Here is a 26,845-nt window from a genome sequence, read left to right as displayed (position 1 = left end):
ATTTAATCTAACGATAATTTAATTTACGAACAGGTTTAATTTATAATAAATTATTATTTTTTATATTATTAATTCGTTAATAATAAATACTAATTATTTATAAAAATAATTTATTAATAATTAACGTAATTATTTAATAAACATAATTATTTTTCCAGAGGTTATAGAACACATTATATTAAGATTATCACATAATAATGACGTTGGAAATAATATATACCATGAACATGAAATACCAAACTCAGCTGATTTGTTGGTAAAGGACAATTTATATAATGATTGGATAATTTCTTCAATGTGGTCATTGTTGTTAGCATTATCAATCATTATTATGTATGACTTTTTATACTATATTCGGTAAGTCGGATTGTTTCAATATGTACGTTTTTATAGTTTTATAATTAACCCTAATCCCTTCAACCATGCACTTTCGTGTCCCACGCGTTTCTAACGTCGTTTTCCGGTCGTTTGTTCCGGAAAACCAACGGCCGTGGTTTTTCCCCCAGCCCCCACCTCCCACCCCTAAAAAATGTTGTTATAGTAGGGAACATCTCAGGTAGAAATTTTAGAGCCCTAGCTCAGTTACTCTCGAAACGGCAAACAGTCAAAATCTCGTTGATTAAATGGCTGAAAAAACGTTGGAGGGATTGGGGTTAATTAATTTGTATGTATGATAGATTTATAGTTGTGTGCAATTTATTTTAGGATATTAAAAAAATAAACAAATAAAAACAAATAAAAATACAAAATAAAATCACGATGATTATCCGCCAATTGTAGTCGATTAAATAAATTCTAATTGTACAAAATAAAATATTAAACTTCTAACACATAATGTGTTAACTATAATTAAAATCTTGTTGTACGTACCAAAAAAATAATCACTTGTTTTCATATGTTATTTCAATTAAATCATGAAATCATTAGCAGCTGCTACGATGCACTATTCCTTTTTTTCTAATTAAACATGCTTACATTCAATTTATTCACGGTGTTATAAGATAACCACATACACACATAGGTGTATATGTATATATGTATTGTTGTAAGGCGGCCGGGTCCACCTGAGCCTCCAATTATTGAAGATCCTGTTCGACGAGTTGCCCAAATCGCGCCTTTGGAGGCGATAGCGCGGCGTCAAGCTGAGGAACCTCAGGCAGTTTTCCGTGGAGTACGTCGTGGGCGACCCCTCGCCGATCCCCCGTTCGATGCTCGGATCCTGCTCGGGCGCGGTCAAAATTCGGCCATGTTTAGAGTAGGTCGTATGAGACCCCCCGCCGATCCCCCGGTCGATGCTCGGATCATGCTCGGGCGCGGTCAGAATCCTGCCGCTGGTCGGGGGCATGGTGCTCCCCTTCGTGAGTAAAGTAAGATTTTGTGTATTTCCATCTATTACTTGCTTTCGGTAGATGCTTTAGATTTAAATGCTTTCGCTTTTCTCTATTTATGTTTCTAATTTTCGATAAAAGCCTTTAGTCTGTTCGTTGCCACGATTATAATCATTGCTAGTATATAGTCAAGTAAAATTCTTAATTGGGTTATTAAATGTTTAATTACAAAATTATATATAATATGTAATATAACATATAATATATATAATTTCTTTAGGTTTTGCAAGCTAATTGTAGTACCCATCTGTTACTTTTAGAAACCTGCTGTAGTGACAGTGGCACCGCTTCGTCTATATCCATCATATTCTTTACTATTCGTGGCCCCGAAAACTTAATAATCGAGTGGACTAGAGATACGTACTGTACCGTATGACAGACGAGGTATGACTTTATAATACTTTATATGTATAATCATAATAAATTAAAAACTGAAGTTGTTAGTGTAGAGGTAAATTGTGTTAAGCAACATACTTTTATGTAATTATTTAATGGATATAATTTGTATAAATACTCTCAGTTTTAAGGTAAATGTACTATTGCCGGGACACTTAAAACTTATGTCTGGACACCTTTATCATTTTAGTTTTTAAATAAGTATAAAGCGAATTAAAATCAAAGATAAAAATATAATACAAGAAAAATATTTTTATTTTTGATTCTTTGATTTTAATTCGCGTTATAACTTATTTAAGGACTAAAATAATATAAATGTCCAGATATATTAGATACGTGTCCAGGCATTGGTACATTTACCTTACATGTTTTTAATTCAGCATATGTATTTTTCGACAAGCAAACCTTATATTAGAATTAACAATTACGTAATACATTTTTATTTAATGCATACATATACTTTGACTGTTTTGTTTGTACAATACAAATGCAAATATAATTATTGACAAATTACATAAAGCCTTATTTTTTATTATTAAAGCATCGGTGCGGTTGGACTTAATATTGCAGAGAATTAATTATCAATAATAAAAAAAAATCATATTAATAAATAAAAGTAATATTGTTGCAAACTATTAAAAAATCACTACTAAAAGGGAAATATAATAAGAAATAACTTAAGTGATATACATTCGACAACTCTCCCCTATACATATGTATTTACTTCACATATACGTTTGCATTTTAATAGAAAAATATGTCCTGTGCACAATCGGTAAAATATAGTTTCTATCTCTCTTTAATATAAAGCGAGATATTTAAGAAATGAGCCACGTTGACAGTCGGATTGGATTATCGGCGAACAGAAATATCTATTATAATATTGAAATTATTCACATAGAGAGGATATGTACACAGCTAAATATAATAAATTTCTATATGACTTTAAATTCTCTTTAAAAAAAAGAATATGCGTATATACAAAACAGTGATGTTCCACGAGCATTTAGGATAGACAGTTTAATAATAGCGCTCATACAAATGGGCCAATAAACACTAAGGAGTACGTCTCTTATAAGTTGAATACTTGCTACTCACTTGTCATTGTATCATATATATGTAGAGAACGATTACAGACTAACGAGTATCCTATTTGGTAAGATCTTCTTATTTCCAACTCATTTTTGCATTTTGTCAAACAAATATAATTTTAATTATTACACCCAAAGTTAATTATTATACCTAATTTTTCTTTAGTGTTACATCCTCCAATCTTTTATCGTCAACTGTTTTATTCGTTGTAATAAAATTACATGCAGTCATAGCAATCAATCAGAATGATAACGAGTGGCCCGTCTATTCAGAACTCATCGACGATCATTACTTATAAATTAATTATGTACATTATCTTAAATTTCGCTAAATCTTATTATTTCGTGTTATCACAAACGCAAAATTAATGATGGAATTATCTTTAAAAAATGTTAGAGACGCAAAGTAACTATTATCGAGCCGGTAGCGCGATATATATCGACGCGTATTCTTGGGCTGTTGACGCCTGTAACCTTGTCACATAGTCTCGAGTGAGTCGCCGCGCGAGATAATACATACTGTTCGAGCGTCGCAAGTTTTGTAATCTGATTGGAATAAACTGTTTTGCATTCGTGAACCCACTGCGTCAGTTATATTTCCTCATCAAAAAATATAAATACTGTCTCGCAATTAATGTAATGTAACTGAAAAATATTTATATAACTTTCTAATTTTACATTATTCTCCTAGTAATAATAAACACCTACGGTTTACAGCGAGAAATTTGTGGTACTTACGTATTGAACATCAACTAACAGTATTAGACCGATCCAAATTATAATTCCTTCTTTTTTATTATGTTTTGTTACTAATTTGACCTCTTCTTTATCTTTTGATAATTACATTTCTCAACTAAACTTTGTTAAAATTTTTTCAGATTTCATGCCTACTATTCACGTGTTTACTATTTCGTATAAGATTTTATATAAATAATTGTTTGACAAAACTACTGCGCTGCTATTATCGACTTCAGTATATGAAATAATAATGTCATTTGTTTCGTGATTACAACTGAGTAAAAAATAAAAAAAGTAAATCTATCTTCCATCTGCTTAAATTTTCTTAAAAAGTCATTAAACAGTGTCTCATATTATGGTGCAATCACGAACAATTATCTTTGGAATTTTGATCTCAAGTAAGATAATTTATAGTATCATATATAGGTACATATAAGATAATAATGTATTTGATTTATTTGCTAATTTCTCATCAAAGATTTTAAGCATGCATAATAATATTTATATTTTTACTAAATGGTAATTAAAAACATAAAATGTAATAGAACAACGTGAGGTGCATGTACATATCTTATTTTATATTTTATTACACACACAAATATACGTACATTACATTTTATTTATTTGAATATTTAAAATATTAATATACACTAAGAATAAATTTTCTTGTTAGAAAACTTGATTTGCTGACAACTAAATTTTCTATATACGCATATACATACTCACACATACACCCAAAATTGATTAAATTAATTTATGCAAAATTTTTATTTCTAACAAATAATTTTCTAAAGTAAGAAATATTTATTGCAAATTAAATATTTTAGAACTATTTAGAACTATATTTTTACTATTTGCTGTTATTGTTCTAGTTATTATAACAGAAGTTGTGACATCATTATTACCAAACGATGTATTTGCCAAGAACGATGTAAAAAAGAAGCATCAGATTACCTACTCGGATGTCAAATTTAGAAAGCTTCCGACATTCGAAGATTATATTAATTTTTGGTTAAAAGTAGCTATTGGAATATTAATTATTCTATGTGTTATTTTGGCATGCTATTTTTGGTAAATTAAATTTCTTTAACGTATATATTTATAGTTTTGTAATAAATTTAAAAAAATTTAGACACATTTTTATTTTAATCCAAAGTTGTCTCTCTCTCTCTCTCTCTCTCTCTCTCTCTCTCTCTAAATAAATAAATAAATAAATAAATAAATTCTTTAAGAGAAACATTGAAAGTACAAAACAAAATAATATTACGCTTTTATTTAACAATTTCTTAATTGATCATAAGTTACAGATAAGAAATTATGTACTTTTTGTTAAATGCAATTATATATCATTTCTGCATCAATATATTTTTTTATGGTTTATAAATCACTTCTATATTATTTGTATAGGATGTTCCTTTATTGAGACTGTCGACTAAATTAAGAATAAAATTGATAAACTGATAAAACACTTTATAAGTAATATAAATTTAGAAAATTTTATTCCAATTTCTTATAGATACGAATTTCTTTATAATTTATTTAATGATGTTACTAGTTCTAAAAATTACATTTAATTAGGTGTACTGTGTGTTCTTCTGGGAAAAAAGTCGGAATTATCATGACAACTAATTGGAATCGTTTCATTCATCAACTTTCTCACTTTCTTCGAGGACACCGCAATGAATATCATCCAGCGCGCCAGGAGCAACAAAGGCAAGAATTTGTTGCACCATAAAGGAATCACAAGCGTAATACAAGTAAAAATATGTACAATAAGTGAAACATAGAAGCAAATACAATTGTAGGTATATTATGTAACTTAGTGTTGTATATAATAGCATTAGAAATATAAATCAGTTAATTGCTTATTTAAGATGCATTATTACATTAAAGAAAAATACACACGTGCATGGGACTTTAGTATACACTCTAAATATTATTACGAATTCTTTTAACATTTATTGTTCAGTTTAAAACTGTTGTTAATCAAATGATTGATATCCAATATGTAACACGTATGCAATTTAATGCGTAAACATATATATACATATATATATATATATATATATATATATATATATATATATATATATATATATATATATATATATATATATTATATATATATATAATTACACATACTTTAGTTTCTTCCAAAATAAATATGTCAGTCAATTTGATCTTGTTTGACTTTCTTTTTTAGAATACATTTTTATATCGTTTTATATATAATATGTGAGATCTAAAATAATAACGTTATTAATTTCAGGCAATTGATCAGAAATAGATGACTCTATATCTAACAAAACAAAGAATAATCTTACCTAAGTTTAAGCTCTCTAAACGAAATAAAGACTTATATAACTTAAATTTCACATTATGAGACAATTATTAAGAATTATTATCTTTGCGATTTTAACCGTTGGTATGATAATTTATTCTAAATTCTATTCTAAACTATTCTAAAATAACAAAAATATATATTGCTAACAAATCTAATCTCTTAGTAAGTAGGCATTACTGATGATAAAATATAATTGTTTTATTAGACAACAAAAAGAGTGATATCAGTATTAACGAATAAGATAGATAAAGAAGACAAAATCATTAAAATAAAAATTCTGGAAAAGGACTCACTTAAGGATAATCTCATTAAGGGATAATTTGGAATTCTTCTAAACGTTTACGACAGACGAGGAATAATTTCGTATGTATAATCATAATAAAATAAAAACTGAAATTGATGTTAGTGTAAAGACATAATTTAATATATTATTCATATTTTAATAGTAATACTAACAATATGAAGCATATTAAATTGTGTTAAAGAATGCACTTTTATGAAATTATACTATTCAATGTAGGTATATAATTTGTATAAATATTCTAGGTTTTACATGTTTTTTCGCCTATTTTCCTTCTCGCGTCCTGAAAACTTAACGATTGAGTAGACACCTAGAGATACTGTACCATATGACAGACGAGGAATGACTTTATAATACTTTATATGCATAATCATAATAAATACAAAACTGAAATTGTCAGTGTAAAGACATAATTTAACCTGGTATTCATATTTTAACATTGACACCAATGACAATAGACAATATGAAGCATATTAAATTATGTTAAGAAATACTTTTGTGTAAATTATATTATTAAATGCATATAATTTATATAAATATTCTAAGTTTTACATGTTTTTAATTCAGCATATGTATCTTTCGACAAGCGAACCTTATATTAGAATTGACAATTATATGATATACTTTTATTAATGCATATATATTTTGACTATTTTGCTTCGTTTGTACAATACGAATGTAAATATAATTATTAATAAATTTCATAAAGCTTTTTTCATTAAAGCACCTGTGGTTGGAATTAATATCGCAGAGAATTAATTATCAATAACAAAAAATAATTATGTTAAAGAAAAGTAACACTGTTGCAAACTGTTGCAATCTGTATTGTACGTGTGGGTGTGTGTGTGTGTGTGCATGCGTGCGTGCGTGCGTGTATGTGCGTATGTGTGTGTGCGTATAAATATAGAATGTTACATACTTATCTGCATGTATGTGTAGGTATCTATTAATTTTAACCGGCGAGGAGCTCGATTCTTGAATTCATTCGCAAGAGAAACGTATGCGCAAATTCTGCTCTTATAGAAAAATTGCAAGTCGATTGGCTATCGCATGGCTTTTAACCAATCAACTCGAAACGTTTGTGTAATAACAGAATTTGCGCATATGTTTTTCTTTTGAATAAATTCAAGAATCGAGCCCTAGACAACGTGCAGTTGAAAAGCAGATATTAAAATTTTAAAAAATTTAAATTGCATTGTAAGAAAAACTTCACATATGTATGACAAATATGTATAACAAATCTACCTATAACAATAGACAGAAAACAAAATACATTCTCTTTTTAACATAGTTTTCTTGAGATACAACTATGCGAAAAAAAATCGAGAACAAAACCCATTGACTGTTGGATTCAATTATCAGTGAACAGAAATATCTGTTGATGTTAAAAAAAATTCATCTGGAAAGATATGCAAATTGTTGAAAGAGAGCGCACGGCTACATAATTTTAGATTTTGCCGAATGTGAGAGACAACGGTAGGTACATACGATCTGCAAGCGCCTAGAGAGATAGTTAATTTCGCGCAGAAATATGAGAACCAATAGCGCTCGACGAGAGATAATTAACCAGTTAGCACTGAAGACTATGTACGTACGTGTTTCCTACAAACTGTAGGAACATTTGTCACTGACGTATTGTCAAGCGAGGTATAGAAACAAGCGAGATAGAAGTAAGTAATTACCCCATTTGGTAAGACGTACGAATTGATTGTGCAAAACAATTAATTCTTGTAACGAGTAAGATAAAAGTCTCAAACTAGTCTTTTAACTCTTTGATGTTTTATCTTTATTCGATGTCATTTTCGATATCAGTGCAATAAATCACCGGTACGTCTACATTATAATACGTTCGATTGAGTTGTGTCATAGAGATTATATTCTTTCTCTCAAAACTTGTCGACAATCATTATTTATGTGTTAATCATAAATCATAACATATTATTTTGCTATTACAATTTTCGTATCATGTGTTGACAATTCGGCGAGCATATAAATAAAATTAATGATACAATTAGTTATTCTTAGAGAATATAATTATTGTTTTGATTAGAATAATATTAAGATTTATTTATAGAGTAAATGTTTATATTACACTTCTGATTTTGCATTGCTGATACTATTAATTAACTTACATAATTTTAGTAAAATAACCGACTGACAAAGTTAAATACGAGTATTCAGAATTGTTTCGGTTTTCGTGTCCTTGTCGAGTAACGATAATACATATATATAAACATCTCTATTTCTCTCTTCGCAATTATTATTATTAAATATTAACTTCCTAATTCTCAGATTTATTTTGCCTAATTACAACAAATATCCACATTTTAAGAAGAAATTTATTGTACATATCATGTCAAATATTGACTGATTGTATTAATTCAAACTACACTCTTATTTTATTTCTTTTTTTTATTATATCGTTATATTTTATTACTAATTTGGCCAGTTCTTTATTTTTGATAATTAATTTTCTCAATTGAACTTTTTAGATTTCATGCACCTCTACTATTTCGCATAAGATAAGATTTTATATAAACAATTAGACAAATATTCTCGATTCCAATATAAAATAACCATGTCATTTGTTTCGTGACTACGACAGAGTGAATCAAGAAAACTTCATCTATCTTCCATCTGCTTAAATTTTCTCAAAGAAAAGTCATTAAACAGTGTCCCATATTATGGCACAATCATGGAAAATCTGTGCAATTTTGATCTCAAGTAAGTATAATTGATATTGGGTGCAATCTCCACTTGGCGTTCCAAACGCTCTTGGAAACATTTCATTCTTGTTGTTTATCAAATGTTAAACAAGGACAAAATGATGCTCAGAAACGTTTAAAGCGTCTAGTGGATCACATCCTATATTATATAAGTTAATATTATAATGTATTCGATTTATTTGCCAATTTCTCATCACAGATTTTAAACATATTTAACAATACTTACATCTTTATTGAATGGTAATTGAAAATATAAAATAATATATACATGTACATATCTTATTTTACATTTTATTACACACACAAATATACGTACATTACATTTTATTTATTTTAATATTTAAAATATCAATATACACCAAGAACAAATTTTCTTGTTAAAAAACTTGATATTTCCTGAGAATTAAATTTTCTATACACGTACATATCTATACATACTTATTACACATACACACAACATTAATTAAATTGATTTATACTAAATTTTTATTCCTAACAAAATTATAATTCTCTAAAGTAAGAAATATTTATTGCAAATTAAATATTTTAGAAATAGACATAGTTATAGTGATAACCAATAATAAAAAAAAATATTAATTAATTACTATTTGCAGTTACTTTTCTAGTTATTATAACAGAAGTTGTGACATCATTATTACCAAACGATGTATTTGCCAAGAACGATGTAAAAAAGAAGCGTCGGACCGACTCGGAAATCAGATTTAGAAAGCTTCCGACATTAGAAGATAATGTATTTTTTTGGTTAGAAATAGCTACGGGCATAATACTTATCCTGTGTGTTATTTTAACATGCTATTGTTGGTAAATTGAATTTCGTTAACGTATATATTTATAGTTCAGTAATAAATTTAAAAAAATTATAATTTTTATTTTAATCTAAAGTTTTCTAAATAAGTTCTTTGAGAAAAAAATTAAAAGTACAAAACAAAATGGTATTACGCTTTTATGTAATAATTTTTTAATTAATCATAAATTGCAGATAAGAAATTATATACTTCTTGTTAAATGTAATTATACATATGTCATTTCTGCATCAATATATATTTTTCCTTTATTGTTTTTATGAATAATTTCTTTTTCTTTCTTTCTGTTTTTTTTTATTTGTACATATATGTAATAGGATATATTCCTTTATTAATTATCGAATAAATTTAAAGTAAGATTAATAAACTGATAAAACACTTTATAAGTAATATAAGTTTAGAAAATTTTATTTCAATTTTTTATAGATATGGATTTCTTTATAATTTATTTACGATATTACTAGTCCCAAAAATCACTTTTAATAGGTGTACTGAGATTTCTTCCGGAAGACGGGTCAGAAATTTTATCATAATTAATTGGAATTATTTTGTTCGCCGACTTTCTCACTTTCGAAGACACCGCCGTGAATATCATCCAACACTCCAGGAGCAAGAAATGAACGAAATTGTTGCACTATAAAGGAATCAAGGAAAACGTAATATATACAAGTAAAATATATATAATAAGTGAAACATAAAAGCAAATACAATTGTATATTATGTAACTTAGTATTATATATAACCGCAGTATAAATGCAAATAAGTAAATTGCTCATTTGAGATGCATTATTAATTATTACACTAAAGAAAAGTACAAACGTGCATAGGACTTTAAGATACATTCTAAATATTATTACTAATTTTTTAAATATTTATTGTTCAGTTTAAAATTGTTGTTAATAAAATGATTGATATCCAATATGTAACACGTAAGCAATTTAATACGTAAGCATAATTATATATACATACTTCAGAACAAAGCAAAAAATACTTTTCTCTATGTTTCTTTTCTAAATGAAATAAAGACTTAAATAACTTCAATTTTACATCATAAGAAAATTATTAAGAGTTATTATCTTTGCTATTTTAACCGTTGGCATGATAATTAATATTTAAAAATGACAAATATATATTTATTGCTAACAAATCTAATCTCTTAGTGAGTAGGCATTACTAATGACAAAATAATTTTGTTATATTAGATTCAATAACAAAAAAAAAGTAATGTCAGTGTTAACGAGTGAGATAGACAAAAAGAAGACAAAATTACTAAAATAAAAATTCTGGAAAAGGCCTCACTAAAGGATAATCTGGAATTCTTCTAAACGTTTATGACAGACGAGGAATGATTTCGTATGTATAATGAAATAAAAACTGATGTTAATGTTAGTGTAAAGACATAATTTAATCTGTTATTCATATTTTAACAGTAATACTACAATATGAAGCATATTAAATTGTGTTGAGGAACATACTTTTATGTAAATTATATTATTGAATGCATATAATTTGTATAAATACTCTAAGTTTTAAGGTAAATGTACTATTGCCGGGACACTTAAGACTTATGTCTGGACACCTTTATCATTTTAGTTTTTAAATAAGTATAAAGCGAATTAAAATCAAAGATAAAAATATAATACAAAAAAAATATTTTTATTTTTGATTCTTTGATTTTAATTCGCGTTATAACTTATTTAAGGACTAAAATAATATACGTGTCCAGGCATTGGTACATTTACATTACATGTTTTTAATTCAGCATATGTATCTTTCGACAAGCAAACCTTATATTAGAATTAACAATTACGTAATACATTTTTATTTATGCATACATATACTTTGACTGTTTTGTTTGTACAATACAAATGCAAATATAATTATTGACAAATTACATAAAGCCTTTTTTTATTATTAAAGCGACTTTGATTCATTAATATCGCAGAGAATTAATTACACAGATCTGCGAGGTTTTGTTGTTTGGGAATTATTAGATGGTTCCCTACTTAAGTTTGTGATACGAATCTAGTTACAAAAATTGCCTATCGCATCAGATATTTTAAATAAATGGGGTAAAATGTTTCAAAAATAATGATTTTGGCTATATTTATGAAAATATTACAGAAAGAACAAATTATTTTTCTATATTTTAACCGATAGCTTCATATAGTATTATCCTTCTTCTTCAAAATTAAAGTTTATTTGCCAACGTGCAATTTTTTTCTCGTTGAGATATACAAGTTAGAAGTTATGAACTTTTGAAAGCATAGGAATATAGAAAACATATAGGGCACTCTCGCTAAAATTTTCGTGAAATTTCTCTGATCCTGACCTATGACCTACTTTAATAATTTCGGCAATTTTTTTGTATAAAAAGTATTCTGAAAAAGAGAAGACACGTATTTCTTTGTTTGGGTCTACGATCAATATTTCCAACAATGTGATTTTTGTAAAAAATTGAATTTTTTAGTAAGTCTACTTTTTAAAACGTTAAAATTTAACAATGACAATACATATAAATCGAGTACATAAAATCACATTAATATAAGTACTTATATATAAACGGTAGATTATTTAATATTTTGTATTAATTAAATATATAATTAGATTTTGACAAATGTATTGTGCCTTAAAATTAATGACTATTTATGACACGTTTATATTGCACTTTTGTATTTTTTGATAACTTTATCTGTAACAAATTGTATGATAGGAATGTAGATATTACATGAATATTTTTTATTGATTTTGTATAATTTATTTATACTGACACTTTGGAAATATATATATGTATTTATTTCACACATATGTGTGTATTTTAATAGAAAACTATGTCCTGTGCACAATCGATAGAATATAGTTTCTATCTCTCTTTGATATAAGGCAAGATATTTAAGAAATAGGCCACGTTGACAATTGGATTGGATTATCGAGCAGAAATATCTGCTAATATTGAAAACATTCACATAGAGAAGTGAGAACACAGCTAAATAAAATAAATTTCTATATAATTTTAAATTCTCTTTTGAGAATAAAAATGTACGCAAAACAGCGGTACTATGTCTCAAGAGTGTTTAAGGACAAACAGTTTAAAATTAACAGCAATAGCGCTCATACAAATAAACCAATAAGCATTAAGGAATACGTCTCTTAAGCCAGCGGCACACGGAGCATGTTTTCCTGCTGGATTGGCTGGATTGCTTGCGATCTAGTAAATTACTAGAAATCTTGAGTGCTGAGTGGTGCAATTATAGTAATTTACTAGATTGCAAGCGATCCAGCAGGAAAACATGCACCGTGTGCCACTGGCTTTATAAGTTGAATACTCGCTACTCACTTATCATTGTATCATATGTAGAGGACGATTACAGAGTAACGAGTATCCTATTTGGTAAGATGGAAAAATTAATATTATCTTGTTTCTAACTCATTTTTGCATTTAGTCTGACAAATGTAATTTTAAGATGTTAATTATTATACCCAATTTTTCTTTAGTGTCACATCCTCGAATCTTTTATCATCAACTGTTTTATCCGTTGTAATAAAATAACATATAGTCATTGCAATCAATCAGAATGATAACCAGTGGTCCGTCCTTTCAGAATTCATCGATGATCATTACTTATGAATTAATTATGTACATTATCTTAAATTTCGCTAAGTTTTACTGTTGCAATTTCGTGTTATCACAAGCGCAAAATTAATGATGAAATTATCTCTAAAAAATATAAATATTGTCTCGCGATTAATGTAACTTAGAAATATTTGTATAATAATAAATTATAGAAATACAGAATTACAGAAATATATAATGAGTGCATTCACGTTGATCATACACTTCTAATGCACTTGTAAGTATTCCTAATCAAGTATCTTTCGCGAAATAATAACCAAGTATGTTTCGTGACACTCAAAATTCTTTTAGTTTTCATGACTTTGTCAAGCAACGGTAATGTATGTAAACATTCACCTTCTTTCCTTCTTTCGACTAGTATTGTTATTAAATTTTTAAAATTTTACATTATTCTCCTAATAATAATAAACACCTACGGGTTAGCGAGGAATTCACACTACTTACGTATTGAACACCGACTAACAGCATTAATCCAATCCAAATTGTAATTTCTTCTTTTTTTATATTTTATTATTAATTTGGCCTCTTGTTTATCTTTTAATAATTACTTTTCTTAATTGGACTTTGTCAAAACTATTTTAGATTTCATACACCTCTATTATTCCATAAGACAAGATTTTATATATTATATAATTGGAATATTGCGCTGATATTCTCGACTCCAGGATATAAAATAATAATGTTACTTGTTTCGTGTGATTACGATTGAGTGAATCAAGAAAAATTCATCTATCTTACTTGTTCCAACAACTTAAATTTTCTTGAAAAATCATTAAACAGTGTTTTATATTATGGTGCAATCACGGACAATTGCCTTTGCAATTTTGATTTCAAGTAAGAAAATTGATAGTATCATATACATGTACAGGATAATGTTATAATATATTCGATTCATTTGCTAATTTCTCATCACAGATTTTAAATATGCATAATAATATTTATATCTTTACTGAATGGTAATAATTAAAAATATAAAATAATATATACATGTATGTATTGTATATATATATCTTATTTTACATTTTACACAAAGATTACATTTTTTATTTTATTTATTTTAATATTTAAAATATTAATATAGAAACCATCAAGAACAAATTTTCTTGTTAAGAAATAGATTTGCCGAGAGCTTGTTAAGAACTTGATTTACTGAGAATTAAATTTTCTATACATGTACATAGATACTCACATATACATATAAAATTAATTAAATTGATTTATACTAAATTTTTATTTCTAACAAAATTGTAATTCTCTAAAGTAAGAAATATTTAATACAAATTAAATATTTTAGAAATAGACATATAATTAATGTTCCTAACAATAACCAATAATAATCAAAACCAATAGTATTAATCACTATCTGCAGTTATTGTTCTAGTTATTATAACAGAAGTTGTGACAATATTTTTACCAACGGATACGTTTAATAAGAATGATGTAAAAAGAAAACGTAAAATTTGGACCTATCCGGATGTCACAGTGAGAAAGCTTCCGAATTTAGATTATATTTGGTTACTAGTAACTATAGGCATATTATTTGCCCTATGTTTTATTACATCGTGCTATTGTTGGTAAATTAAATTCCTTTGAAGTATTTATAGTTTTATATAATTAATTTTAAAGAATTTGTACACTTTTATTTTAATCCAAAGTTTTCTAAATAGGTTCTTTGAGAAAAAAATTGAAAGTACAAAACGAAATAATATTATGCTTTTATTTAACAATTTTTTAATTAATCATAAATTGCAGATAAGAAATTATATACTTGTTAAATCTAATTATATGTATATCATTTCTGTATCAATATATCTTTTTTCCTTTATAGTTTATGAATTATATTATATTATTTGTATAGGTTACAGAATGTTCCTTTATTCATTGCCGAATAAATTTATAAGAAATATAAATTTAGAAAATTTTATCCTCCAATTTTAATACGAATTTTTTTTATAATTTACGATGTTACTAGTTCTAAAAAATATATTTAATTAGGTGTACTGTGTATTCTTCCGGAAGACGGGTCAGAAATTTTATCATAATTAATTGGAATTATTTTGTTCGCCAACTTTCTCACTTTCGAGGACACCGCGGTGAACATCATCCAGCGCGCCAAGAGCAAGAAATGCAAGAAGTTGTTGTACCATAAAGGAATTAAGGAAAACGTAATAGAAGGAAAATATATACAATAAGTAAAACATAAAAGCAAATACAATTGTATATTATGTAACTTACAATTAGTATTGTATATATATAACCGCAGTATAATTGCAAATAAGTAAATTGCTTATTTGAGATGCATTATTAAACTAAAGAAAAGTACAAACGTGCATAGGACTTTAAGATAGGGCTTAACCCTTAAATACACCTCTAAATATTATTACGAATTTATTTAACATTTATTGTTCAGTTTAAAATTGTTGTTAATCAAATGATTGATATCCAATATGTAACACGTAAGCAATACTATACATATTTTATTTTCTTCTAAAATGAATATATTTCTGTCAATTTAATCTTTCTTGAATTTCTTTATTATAGAATACATTTTTATATCGTTTTGATTTTATATGGCATATAATATGTAACATCTAAAATAATATAACGTTATAAATTTCAGGCAATTTATCACGGATATATGACTCTATGAACAAAGCAAAGAACAATCTATTCTAAGTAAAGCTTTCTAAAAGAAATAAATATTTGAATAACTTTTACGTTACTTTTATATAAATTTTACATTATGAGAAAATTATTAAGGACTATTATCTTCGTGATTTTAATCGTTGGTATGATAATTTATATTCTAAAATGATAATATTTATTGCTAACAAATCAAATCTCTTAGTGAGTAGGTCTTACAAATGACAAAATATAATTGTTATATTAGATGCAGTATCAAAAATTGTGTGTGTGATATCAGTATTAGCGAATAATACAGATAGAGAAGATGACATCACTAAAGTAAAAATTCAAGAAAAGGATTCCCTAAGAGATCATCTGACTGGAATTCTTCTATATATTTTTTCGATAATAGCCTTAATTATATTAATTTGTATTTACAAGTAAGTCAAATGCTCTTATTACATTTATACATATTATACGTATTAAATTTAATTTTATTTGATATCAAATCTAAAAAAAATTAATACATCATAATTACGAGGAAAATTTAAAGGAAATTCTGAAGGCTTAAAATAACAATAAATCTCTACTACATAATATTTCAACTAGATAGATCTGTGTAATATCAGAAAATAGATAACGTTAATAAGTGTAAAAAATAATTGTGAAATTAAAGATTAATTGAAATAGTGCTAGTAGCATTAATTAAATTTGACTCAAATTTGTCATAATAATTACTTATACTAATAAATTATCAATTATTACTTACTACAGTAAACATAACTGTAAATAAGTAAAAATATCAACTTCAAAAAAATAAATTATTAGTAAATTTCTCTATCTTTTACGGTGAATCAATTGATATTGATTTTAAGAGGTTAAAAAGGAGGAGAAATTCTACGTCGCCAGACTTTCAAAATATCTTATTTTTGTCAATTTTTTTCTAATTAATTGTATAAGAGCATCAATAATTACTATTAACATGTTGTCTCTTTCATAATTTGTTACACGCATTTATTATCATTATCTTCAATAGTGACAATATTATCAAATCTTTAATAAAAAATAATAGAAGTTATTATTTATTTAATGTAGGGTGTATGACTTTATACGGATATTTTATACCTCCTTCAAAAACCTATGGCGCTATTTCGTCTTTTGGTTTTTTCGTGTTATTCTTCGTACACGCATATTAGAAATACCTCAAATACCTGTTCGAATACAAGTATTGGAAAAGGAGCTTATCTATATTCGACAAAGGCAAGAAGAAATACAAAATAATGATAATGTGAGTAAAATATGTATATAATGATTATAATGAAGATATAAAGCATCAAAAATCTTTTTTGTTTTTTATGCATAAATTATTAGTATTATCAACAATCCGTTTCTATAGCTGCCGCAGTAAACAAGTTTAACAACCATGTATAATTACCAAAGATAATGCTACAAAGGTAATACTTCAAATACGTGCCGTAACGATCAGTAAATATTGCTGTGATAAATTACGTAATAAACTGGACAATTTTAATTAGTATAATGGTATGTTATACTTAACATAAAAATAATAAAGAAACAACACACTTTTGTTTCTTTTATATATAATTTTAGAAGAATATTTTAGCATGTCTGAAAATTTGTTAAACCGTATAAAATGTTTGAAGAAGTTCTTAATCGGTGAAATCAATTTAGTAAAAAGTAGTTTTTCCTCAATAATTTTTAGATTTAAATGTAAATAAATTTTAAAACTTTTCTTTTAATGCATTATAGTTAATTGCGCTAAAGTTAACTTGTTAAATTATACTGTCAGCTTAACAAGTTAACTTCTATAATTAGCTTTACAAATTAAATATAATTAACTTGTTGAGCTAATTATTTCTATCTCTTTATAATATAAAATCAATGCATTATTAATTACGTAATCAAAATGTATTGTAAATAAATCTTAAATTTTCTCACATTTTTATCACTGTTTATACGCTACAACTGCTTCCTCTCTGTAACAATTAAATTGTAATACATAAATATAAACATTGACTCAATCTCTCAACTTATTGTTAGTAATTTATTTATATATTATAAAAGTACCTTATACAAAAAATACTATTGCAAGCTTGACTAAAAATAATCGTTGGTAAAAGTAATTAGATTAATAACAAATAACAAACAATACTAATGTGTACTAACAATGTTAATATGCAGTTCTATAACAGCTTAAAGTACGTAAAGTATTACATTGATGATCTATGTATCTAATTCTAGAAATATATACCTATATTTACATTTAATTATTTTACAGTATATACGGAATATTTACAATATTTTACGAAACCTCGTCATCAAATACTTTTCAAATTTATGCATTGGACCACATATGTATATACGTATATATAAATAAATATTTTGTCCGTGCAGACTGTTACCGAAAAAAACTTAACGAGCCAACAAGTTAATACTAGTTAACAAAGTTGCACAATTTTCTTCAAATAATTTCTATTATAACAAAGTAAAAATTCAGTTTAAAAAAACAGACTACGTTAACTACCGGCTTGGTTTGTCGATAAATGGAAATATTCATTGCTCTTCAAAATATTAAAGAAATATGCAAGTAGTTAAATATATAATAAAGTCTTACATAATTTCCATTACTCTTATAATAAAGATATTGTAACATGCAAGCGTTTAGAAATAAAGAATTTTGCACGTAATATTGATAACCAATAAAGTTCATAGGAATCGACCAATTAGCTCTAAAGCCTTGTGTACACGATACTAGAAATCGGTTCGAGTCCTCGGTCCGAGAAAAAGTTACTAGAACTCGAATCGTGTACACAGGCAACTCGGATGAATTTCTCGAATAGAAATCTCGTAGAAAATGCATCCTGTCCCATTTTTCCGTACAAGTTATCGATTCAATTCCATGTTGCCAACGTTATTATTTTATAAATAGCTAGTCAATGATGGTCAATGTAACGTTGGACAACGGAAATGTATATAACATTCATAAATCTTTGATAAATAAAAAGAAAAGAGAATTATATATATACTAGATATATATTCCACGGCCCAGGCTCATACTCAGCTCTCAACCCCACATTTTTCGACTATAACGCTATCTAGAATCATCAAAGTACAACTACTTCTATTCGAGAACTTGAATCGAGAACTTGGACCGATTTCTAGCATCGTGTACACAAGGCTTAAGGAATAAATACCTATATCTCTTATAGACTAAATATTTACTATTCATTTGTCATCGTGTCACGTAAGATCGAACAACGTAGAGACAAGCAAGTCTACTTGGGAAAGTAAGTAAATTGATATTATCATATTTCCAATTAATTCTTAGGTAGCCAAACGAATAATATCTTGATATATTAATTATTATGCTCAATTTTTTTAATGCTTTGTCTTTGAGAACTTTGTTGTTATCTGTTGGAATTTTTATTGAGAAAAAGTTGTTAATATGTAGACACTACAGATGTAGACATTGCAATCAAGGAACGACGAATTACTGAAGTGTCTTTTCTCTCAAACCTCTCCGATATTAGTGGTCACTAATCGTAATATATTCCTCTAAATTTTGATGTTTGATTGTTGTAATTGAGCATTATTATACTGTACCGCTATAGCCAATGCAAAATTGATGATGAGATCGATTATCCTTAAAAAATATAATTGACAACTCGCCTCTAAAAAAATACATAATCAATAACTGTACCTGTAATAAATCATAGTACGTGCATCCATAGTACATGCAACCGTTAATCATACATTATTGACAATTTTGTGAGAAAATCTAAAATGACCAAAAATTGCGCGACACTTTATTTAATTCGCGTGACCCTTCGCCAGGTAACGTACATAAACATCCCAGTTCTTCGTGCAAATAGCATTCCTAATTATTTATTATCAACTGTAAATTCTCTTCTTTTATTTTTACATTTATGTCATTCTTATATATATATATATATATATTAATAATTTCTATTCTTTTAATTATAATAATAAGAACAGCGGTATTTTAGAAAAAGATTATATACCGAATTTTTAACTAACATTTAAATCATAATCTTATTGCCTTCTCTGTTATACCCCGTTATATTTTATTGTTATTTTATTGTGTAATAAATATTGTTCTCAATGTCATCTTCTTTGACTTTCTTTTTTCGAATTCATCTCTCGAATTCATATCGTATTGTATCTATATATATGTGACTCCAAAATAACCAAACTATTAATTTCAGGCATTTCATACAGCACATATTGATCACGATTCTAAGAACCGGGTGAAGAGCGTCCTTGTTTAGTTAAGCTCTCTGAATAAGACAAAGAGTTAAATCTCACATTATGATACAATTATTGCAGATCTTTGCAGTTTTAATCATCGGTAAGATTAACTCATATTGCTACAAATTGATATACTTACATGCACTCTAAAACATACCCATACAGCACAATTGTCCAAAAGCGGGACATAAAACGTCTAAAAAACGTCTTTTACACATTTTTTAGACGTCTTATTAAAAGATGGCTAAAAGACATCTTATGTCCCGATTTTGAATATAGTGCTGTCTGGGTAGCTATGTAAAAATAAAATTCATATAAAAATAATCGGAAATATAATTTTTAACAAAAATGGACTATAAAAAAATTATTTATCATTTACATTGTAAACTATTATGTATAAAATACTAAAAAAAATATAATTACGTAATAATTGTAATTATTCTTTTTGTAATTCAATTATTACACTTATATAGTACAATCAAATAAATACGCGCATTAAATTATCTATTTATTTCTATTTCATTTAATAATTAAAATATTAAAAATATATCATAAAAAAATTCCATTGTTAATAATATTCATTTAAAGATAACTTATTAAGCTACTTATTCTTTCGTAATAAATTTTTAGTCTTAAGAAAATAAAAACATTCTAAAATGACAAACATTTGTCACTAAACTTAATCTTTAATTAGTAAGCATAGAAGTTACTAATTATAAGATATTATTACTTTCTCTAGGTACCATAACAAATATGACATCAATGCCAATCAGAGATAAGCTGGATAAAGATTATAACAAGACTATTGAAAGAATAAATGAAGTGCCTGCAAAAATATGCATAAAATGGGCAATTATCTCATTTATTGTATCCTTTCATGTATCCGCTGCTATACTTCTATTTTTAATTTTTTATTGCAAGTAAGTCAAATTCTCTTAACATGTACATATGTTATAATTCTATATAATGAAATATATTAATTCTAAATTGCATATACTTAATACAACGACATTAATATTAAATTCAAATTTATACAATTACAAAGAAAATTTAAAGGAAAATCCCCAAAAGTCTAAAATAATACTAATTTCTACTAACACTTTCGACAAGTTAAATGTTTGTAATGTTAGAAAATAAATAATTACAATAATAAATAACAAAATAATATTAGTATTGTAAACAGTAATTGTAACGTTTAAGATTAATTAGAATAATAGTAGCATTTAGTAAATTAATTCATTACATTAACAAAGTCTAATTCAAAATAATAGATTAATAGATAATTATTTATCATGACAAATTATCAAATAGTTTCTCTATACTCTATAGTAAACATATTTTTAAAAAAGATGTCGGCCTTAAAATATAAATTATAAGTAAAGAAGTTTTTCTCTTTCTCGATAAATCAACTAATATAAAAAAAATATAACAAATCAGAATATATAACAGAATATATATCAGAAACATATAACTGCATCAAAAAGTGGAAAATTTTACACCTTTCCAAAATATTATCTTATTCTTTAATTTTTTCCAATTGCTTGTGTAAAAGTACCAGTAATTGTTATTAATACTTCAAGTTTCTTTCGTAATTTATTATCAAATTTATTATCATAGTTATCTTCAATAATCTATTCACAATGTTACTTGATTCTTTATAAAAATAATAAAATTTGTTTTCCATTAGACGTACTGATTGTGAGTTTCGTCGTATACGGCGAATCTGTGGCTTGTTCAGACCCCTATGGCACCATTTGGTTCTTTGGTTTTGTCGAGTTTTTCTTCGTACAAATATATTAGAACCTGGTAGAGTATAAAAAGTATGAAATCGAGCTTCTTCATATACGACAAATATAAGACCAAATATATAATGTGAGTAAAATCTGTATTACAACGTAGATACAGAGTATCAAAAACCTCATTTATTTTTTATGTACAAATTATTAATATTATCAACAATCTGTTTCTACAGCTGCCGTTGTAAACAAGTTTGACAACATGTATAATTACAAACGGTAATGCTATTGCAAATTGTAATGCTCCAAGTACGTGCCGTAACGATCGGTAAATATTGCTGGAATGATAAATTACGAAATAAACTATAAGTAAAATTGGACAATTTTAATTAATATGATGGCATATTATACTTAAAAACATAAAACATAAACAATAACATAAAAACAATAAAGAAACAACATACTTTTGTTTCATTCATATATAATTTTAGAAGAATATTTTAACATGTCTGACAATTTGACAAGAAGTTCTTAATTGGTCAATTTAGTAACAAGTAGTTTTTCCTCAATAATTTTTAGATTCAAATGTAAATAAATTTTAAATCTCTTCCTTTAATGCATTATAGTTAATTGCGCTAAAGTTAACTTATTAAATTATACTGTCAGCTTAATAAGTTAACTTTTATAATTAGCTTAACAAATTAAACATAGTTAACTTGTTCAGCTAATTACTTTCATCTCTTTATATAAAATCAATACAGGTAGCAGGATGACGTCTAAAGACATCTTAATGACGTTTTATTGACGTTAGAGACGTCATTAAGACGTTATTAATACGTCATTTGACGTCACTCTGCTATCTGTGAATGCATTATATATTTAATTATGTAATCTAGTTAAAAAGTATTGTAAATAAATCTTAAATTTTCTCACATTTTTATCATCGTTTTTACGCCATAACTGCTTTCTCTGTAACAAATTGTAACACAAATATAAACATTGACTCAATCTCTCAACTTATTATTAGTAATTTATTTATGTATTATAAAAGTACCTTATACAAAAAATATTATTGCAAGCTTGATTAACGATAATTGTTGGTAAAAGTAATTATAATGACAAATAACGAATAATACTAATGTGTACTAACAATATTAATATACAATCCTGTAACAGCTTAAAGTACGTAAAGTATTACATTGATCATCTAGATTCTATATATCTATATATATGTATGTGCGTGTGTGTGTGTTGTGTACATTTATATTTAATTACTTTACAATATATACATATATATTAGAATTTAAAACATCCGTGTGCATAATCGAGGGATAACAGCTTGTATGAGTATCTACAGCTTGATATCATCAATGCTTACGGAATCTCGTTATCAAATACTTTTCAAATTTATACATTGAACCACATACGTATACAGTTATGTACAAAATAATAGCACTGGCTACATAACTGTATATATTGTATATAAATAAACGTTTTGTCTGCGCATACTGTTACCAAAGAAAAACTTAACGACTTCTTCAAATAATTTCTATTGTAATGAAATAGAAGTTTGATTTAAAAAATATAGAAATAAACTGCGTTAACGACAGTCTTGGATTGTCGACGAATGGAAATATCCATTGTTCTTCAAAATATTAAAAAAATCGTTTTTTTATAATAGCAAGCAGTTAAAGTATAATAAAGTCTTATATAATTTCCATTACTCTTATAATAAAGACAGCGATACGGATATAACCAGCGAGCATTTAAAAATAAAGAATTTCATATAGGAAATCGATAACCAATAAAGTTCGTAGGAATGGACCAATGAGCTCTCTAAGGAAAAGTACATCTTTTATGGACGTACTAAATATTTATTATTCATTTGTCACTGTGTCATGTAAGATCGAATAACGTAGAGACAAGCGAGTCTACTTGGTAAAGTAAATAAATTGATATTATCATATTTCCAACTAATTCTTGCGCAGCCAAACGAATAATATCTTGATATATTAATTATTATGCTCAATTTTTTTAATGCATCATCTTTGGTGACTTTTTTGTGAATTACTAAAGTGTCTTTGCTCTCTATAACCTCATCGATACTAATGCCATTGATTGTCATATATTTCTCTAAATTTTGATGTTTTATTGTTGTAATTAAGCGTTATCATACTGTAACAGTATAATCAATGCAAAATTCATGATGAGGTCGATTATCCTTAAGAAATGTATAATTGACAATCCGCTTTTAAAAAGAAATGTAATCAATAATTGTACCTATAATAAATGTTCATAGTACGAACATCTATAGTACAAGCATCCGTTAAAATCGCATATATTATTGACAAATTTTGTGAGAAAATCTAATAAAATGACTAAAAACGTTACGCGACACTTCATTTAATTTGCGTGAAAAGACGCTTTTTCACGTAATATGTATAGGTAAACATCCCAGTTTCCTCCTGCAATTAACATTACTAGTTATTTATTATTAATGTAAATTCTGTAAATTTCCTTCTTTTATTTTACGTTTATGTCATTCTTATATATATCGTAATAATTTTATTCTTTTAATTATAGTATAAGATTAGCGGTATTTTAGAAAAAAATTATTATATACCGAATTTTTGAGTAACGTTTAAATAATCTTATTGTCTTCTCTATCCCGCTATATTTTATAGTCATTTTATTATGTAATGAATATTGTTCTCAATGTCATCTTCTTTGACTTCCTTTCTTCGAATTCATCTCTCGAATTCATATCGTATTGTATATTGTATCTATATATATGTAACTCCAAAATAATCAAATTATTAATTTCAGGCAATTCATATAGCACATCGCGATATTGATCACGATTCTAAAAACCTGGTGAAGAGCATCCTTGTTTAGTTAAGCTCTCTGAAAAAAGGCAAAAAGTTAAATAATTCAAATCTCACATTATGATGCAATTATTACAGACCATGATCTTTGCAGTTTTAATCATCGGTAAGATAATTATATTGCTACATATATACTTATATGCACTCTAAGACATAGCTATATGAAAGTAATATTTATTTAAAAATAATTGGAAAAAATTTTTTAATAAAAAGGTAAAAAATTATTTATCATTGTAAACTATTATATTATGTATAAAATATTTAAGGAATAGAATTACATAATTATAATTATGCAATTATTCTTTTTGTAATTTAATTATTTTACTTATATAGTACAATAGTACAATAAAATAAATACGCGCATTAAATTATCTATTTATTTCTATTTCATTTAATAATTAAAATATTAAAAATATATCATGAAGAAATTCTAATTGTTAATAATATTGATTTAAAAGTAGTTTATTAAGCAACTTATTCTCTAAATAATTACAATAATAAATTTTTATTCTTAAGAAAATAAAAAACATTCTAAAATGACAAAACATTTATCACTAACAAACTTACTATTTCAATAAGTAAATGTTATACTAATTATAAAATATTATTACTCTACAGGCACCATAACAAATGTGACATCAATGTCAATCAGAGATACGCTAGATAAAGATTACGACGAAACGACTATTGACAGTATGAATAAAACACCTGTAAATATATATATAATATTGGGTGCAATCGTCTCATCTATTATATCCTTCCTTGTAACCGGTGCTATATTTTTACTTTTAATTTTTTATTGCAAGTAAGTCAAATTCTCTTAACATATACATATACTTACAATTCTATATGGAAGGGTAAAAGCCATAGCAGTGTAAGACAAATTTTTTAAAATATTGACTCGAGTGGATAGATGCAATCTATATAATATATAATATAATATATAATTGCATCTATGCACATGAGTCAATAGTTTAAAAACTTTGACTTGCATCACTATGGATTTTATCTCACAATGTATTGAATTATATTATTTCTAAATTGCATATATTTAATACGATGACATTAATATTAAATTCAAAACAATTACAAAGAAAATTTAAAGAAAAATCCCCGAAAGTCTGAAATAATATTAACTATTCTACTAATACTTTCGACAAGTTAAATGTTTGTAATGTCAAAAAATAAATAATTACAATAATAAATAACAAAATAATATTAGTATTGTAAACAGTAAATATAATGTTAAAGATTAATTAGAATAATATATATATATATAGAGAGAGAGAGTAGCATTTAGTAAATTTATTCATTACATTAACAAAGTCTAATTCAAAATAATAATTATTTGTCAAGACAAATTATCAATTAATTACTCTATGCTCTATAGTAAACATATTTTTAAAAAAGATATTGGATTTAAAACATATAGATTATAAGTAAAGAAGTTTCTCTCTCCCTCGATAAATCAACTAATATAAAAAAATATATAACTGCATCAAAAAAGTGGCAAATTTTACATCAAATTTCCAAAATATTATCTTATTCTGATTAATTTTTTCCAATTGTTTGTGTTAAAGCGCCAGTAACTGCTACTTATATTTCAAGTCTCTTTTATAATTTATTGAACACATTTATCATCATTATTTTCATTAATATTTTCACAATGTTACTAGATCCTTTATAAAAATAATATAAATTTTTTCTATTAGATGTACTAATTGTGAGTTTCGTTGTATACGGCAGATGTGTACCTATTTCAGAAACCAATGGCATTGTTTTATTCGTTGGCTTTTTCGTGTTTTTTTAAGTACACATACAATAGAAACACCTAATAGAGTACAAGAAATTGAGCTTCATCATGTGT

At 26.1% G+C, this 26,845-nt stretch overlaps 3 long non-coding RNA genes across 3 annotated transcripts; all 3 read left to right on the top strand.

Moving 5' to 3' along the window:
- The first annotated feature begins 165 nt into the window (after positions 1-165).
- LOC139770354 (uncharacterized) lies at positions 166-1,833 on the top strand. The gene is made up of 3 exons (XR_011717722.1): positions 166-357; positions 1,051-1,367; positions 1,609-1,833. It is a non-coding gene; the product is annotated as an uncharacterized lncRNA (long non-coding RNA).
- Positions 1,834-13,168: 11,335 nt separating this feature from the next.
- On the top strand, positions 13,169-17,841 carry LOC139770353 (uncharacterized). Its single transcript, XR_011717721.1, has 8 exons — positions 13,169-13,199; positions 14,025-14,276; positions 14,824-15,016; positions 15,438-15,607; positions 16,063-16,231; positions 16,333-16,507; positions 17,163-17,355; positions 17,464-17,841. It is a non-coding gene; the product is annotated as an uncharacterized lncRNA (long non-coding RNA).
- A 1,460-nt stretch (positions 17,842-19,301) lies between these two features.
- Positions 19,302-23,101, top strand: LOC139770352 (uncharacterized). Its single transcript, XR_011717720.1, has 5 exons — positions 19,302-19,375; positions 20,315-20,457; positions 21,097-21,277; positions 22,045-22,229; positions 22,330-23,101. It is a non-coding gene; the product is annotated as an uncharacterized lncRNA (long non-coding RNA).
- The last annotated feature ends 3,744 nt before the right edge of the window (positions 23,102-26,845 follow it).

This window comes from Temnothorax nylanderi, unplaced genomic scaffold (assembly GCF_030848795.1).
Source record: "Temnothorax nylanderi isolate EJ_2023f unplaced genomic scaffold, tnyl_v1.0 TNYL_tig0029_pilon, whole genome shotgun sequence".
NCBI classification, from domain to species: Eukaryota; Metazoa; Arthropoda; class Insecta; order Hymenoptera; family Formicidae; genus Temnothorax; species Temnothorax nylanderi.
The sequence above is the reverse complement of the archived record's forward strand: the minus strand, read 5'-3'. Positions and strand labels throughout refer to the sequence as shown.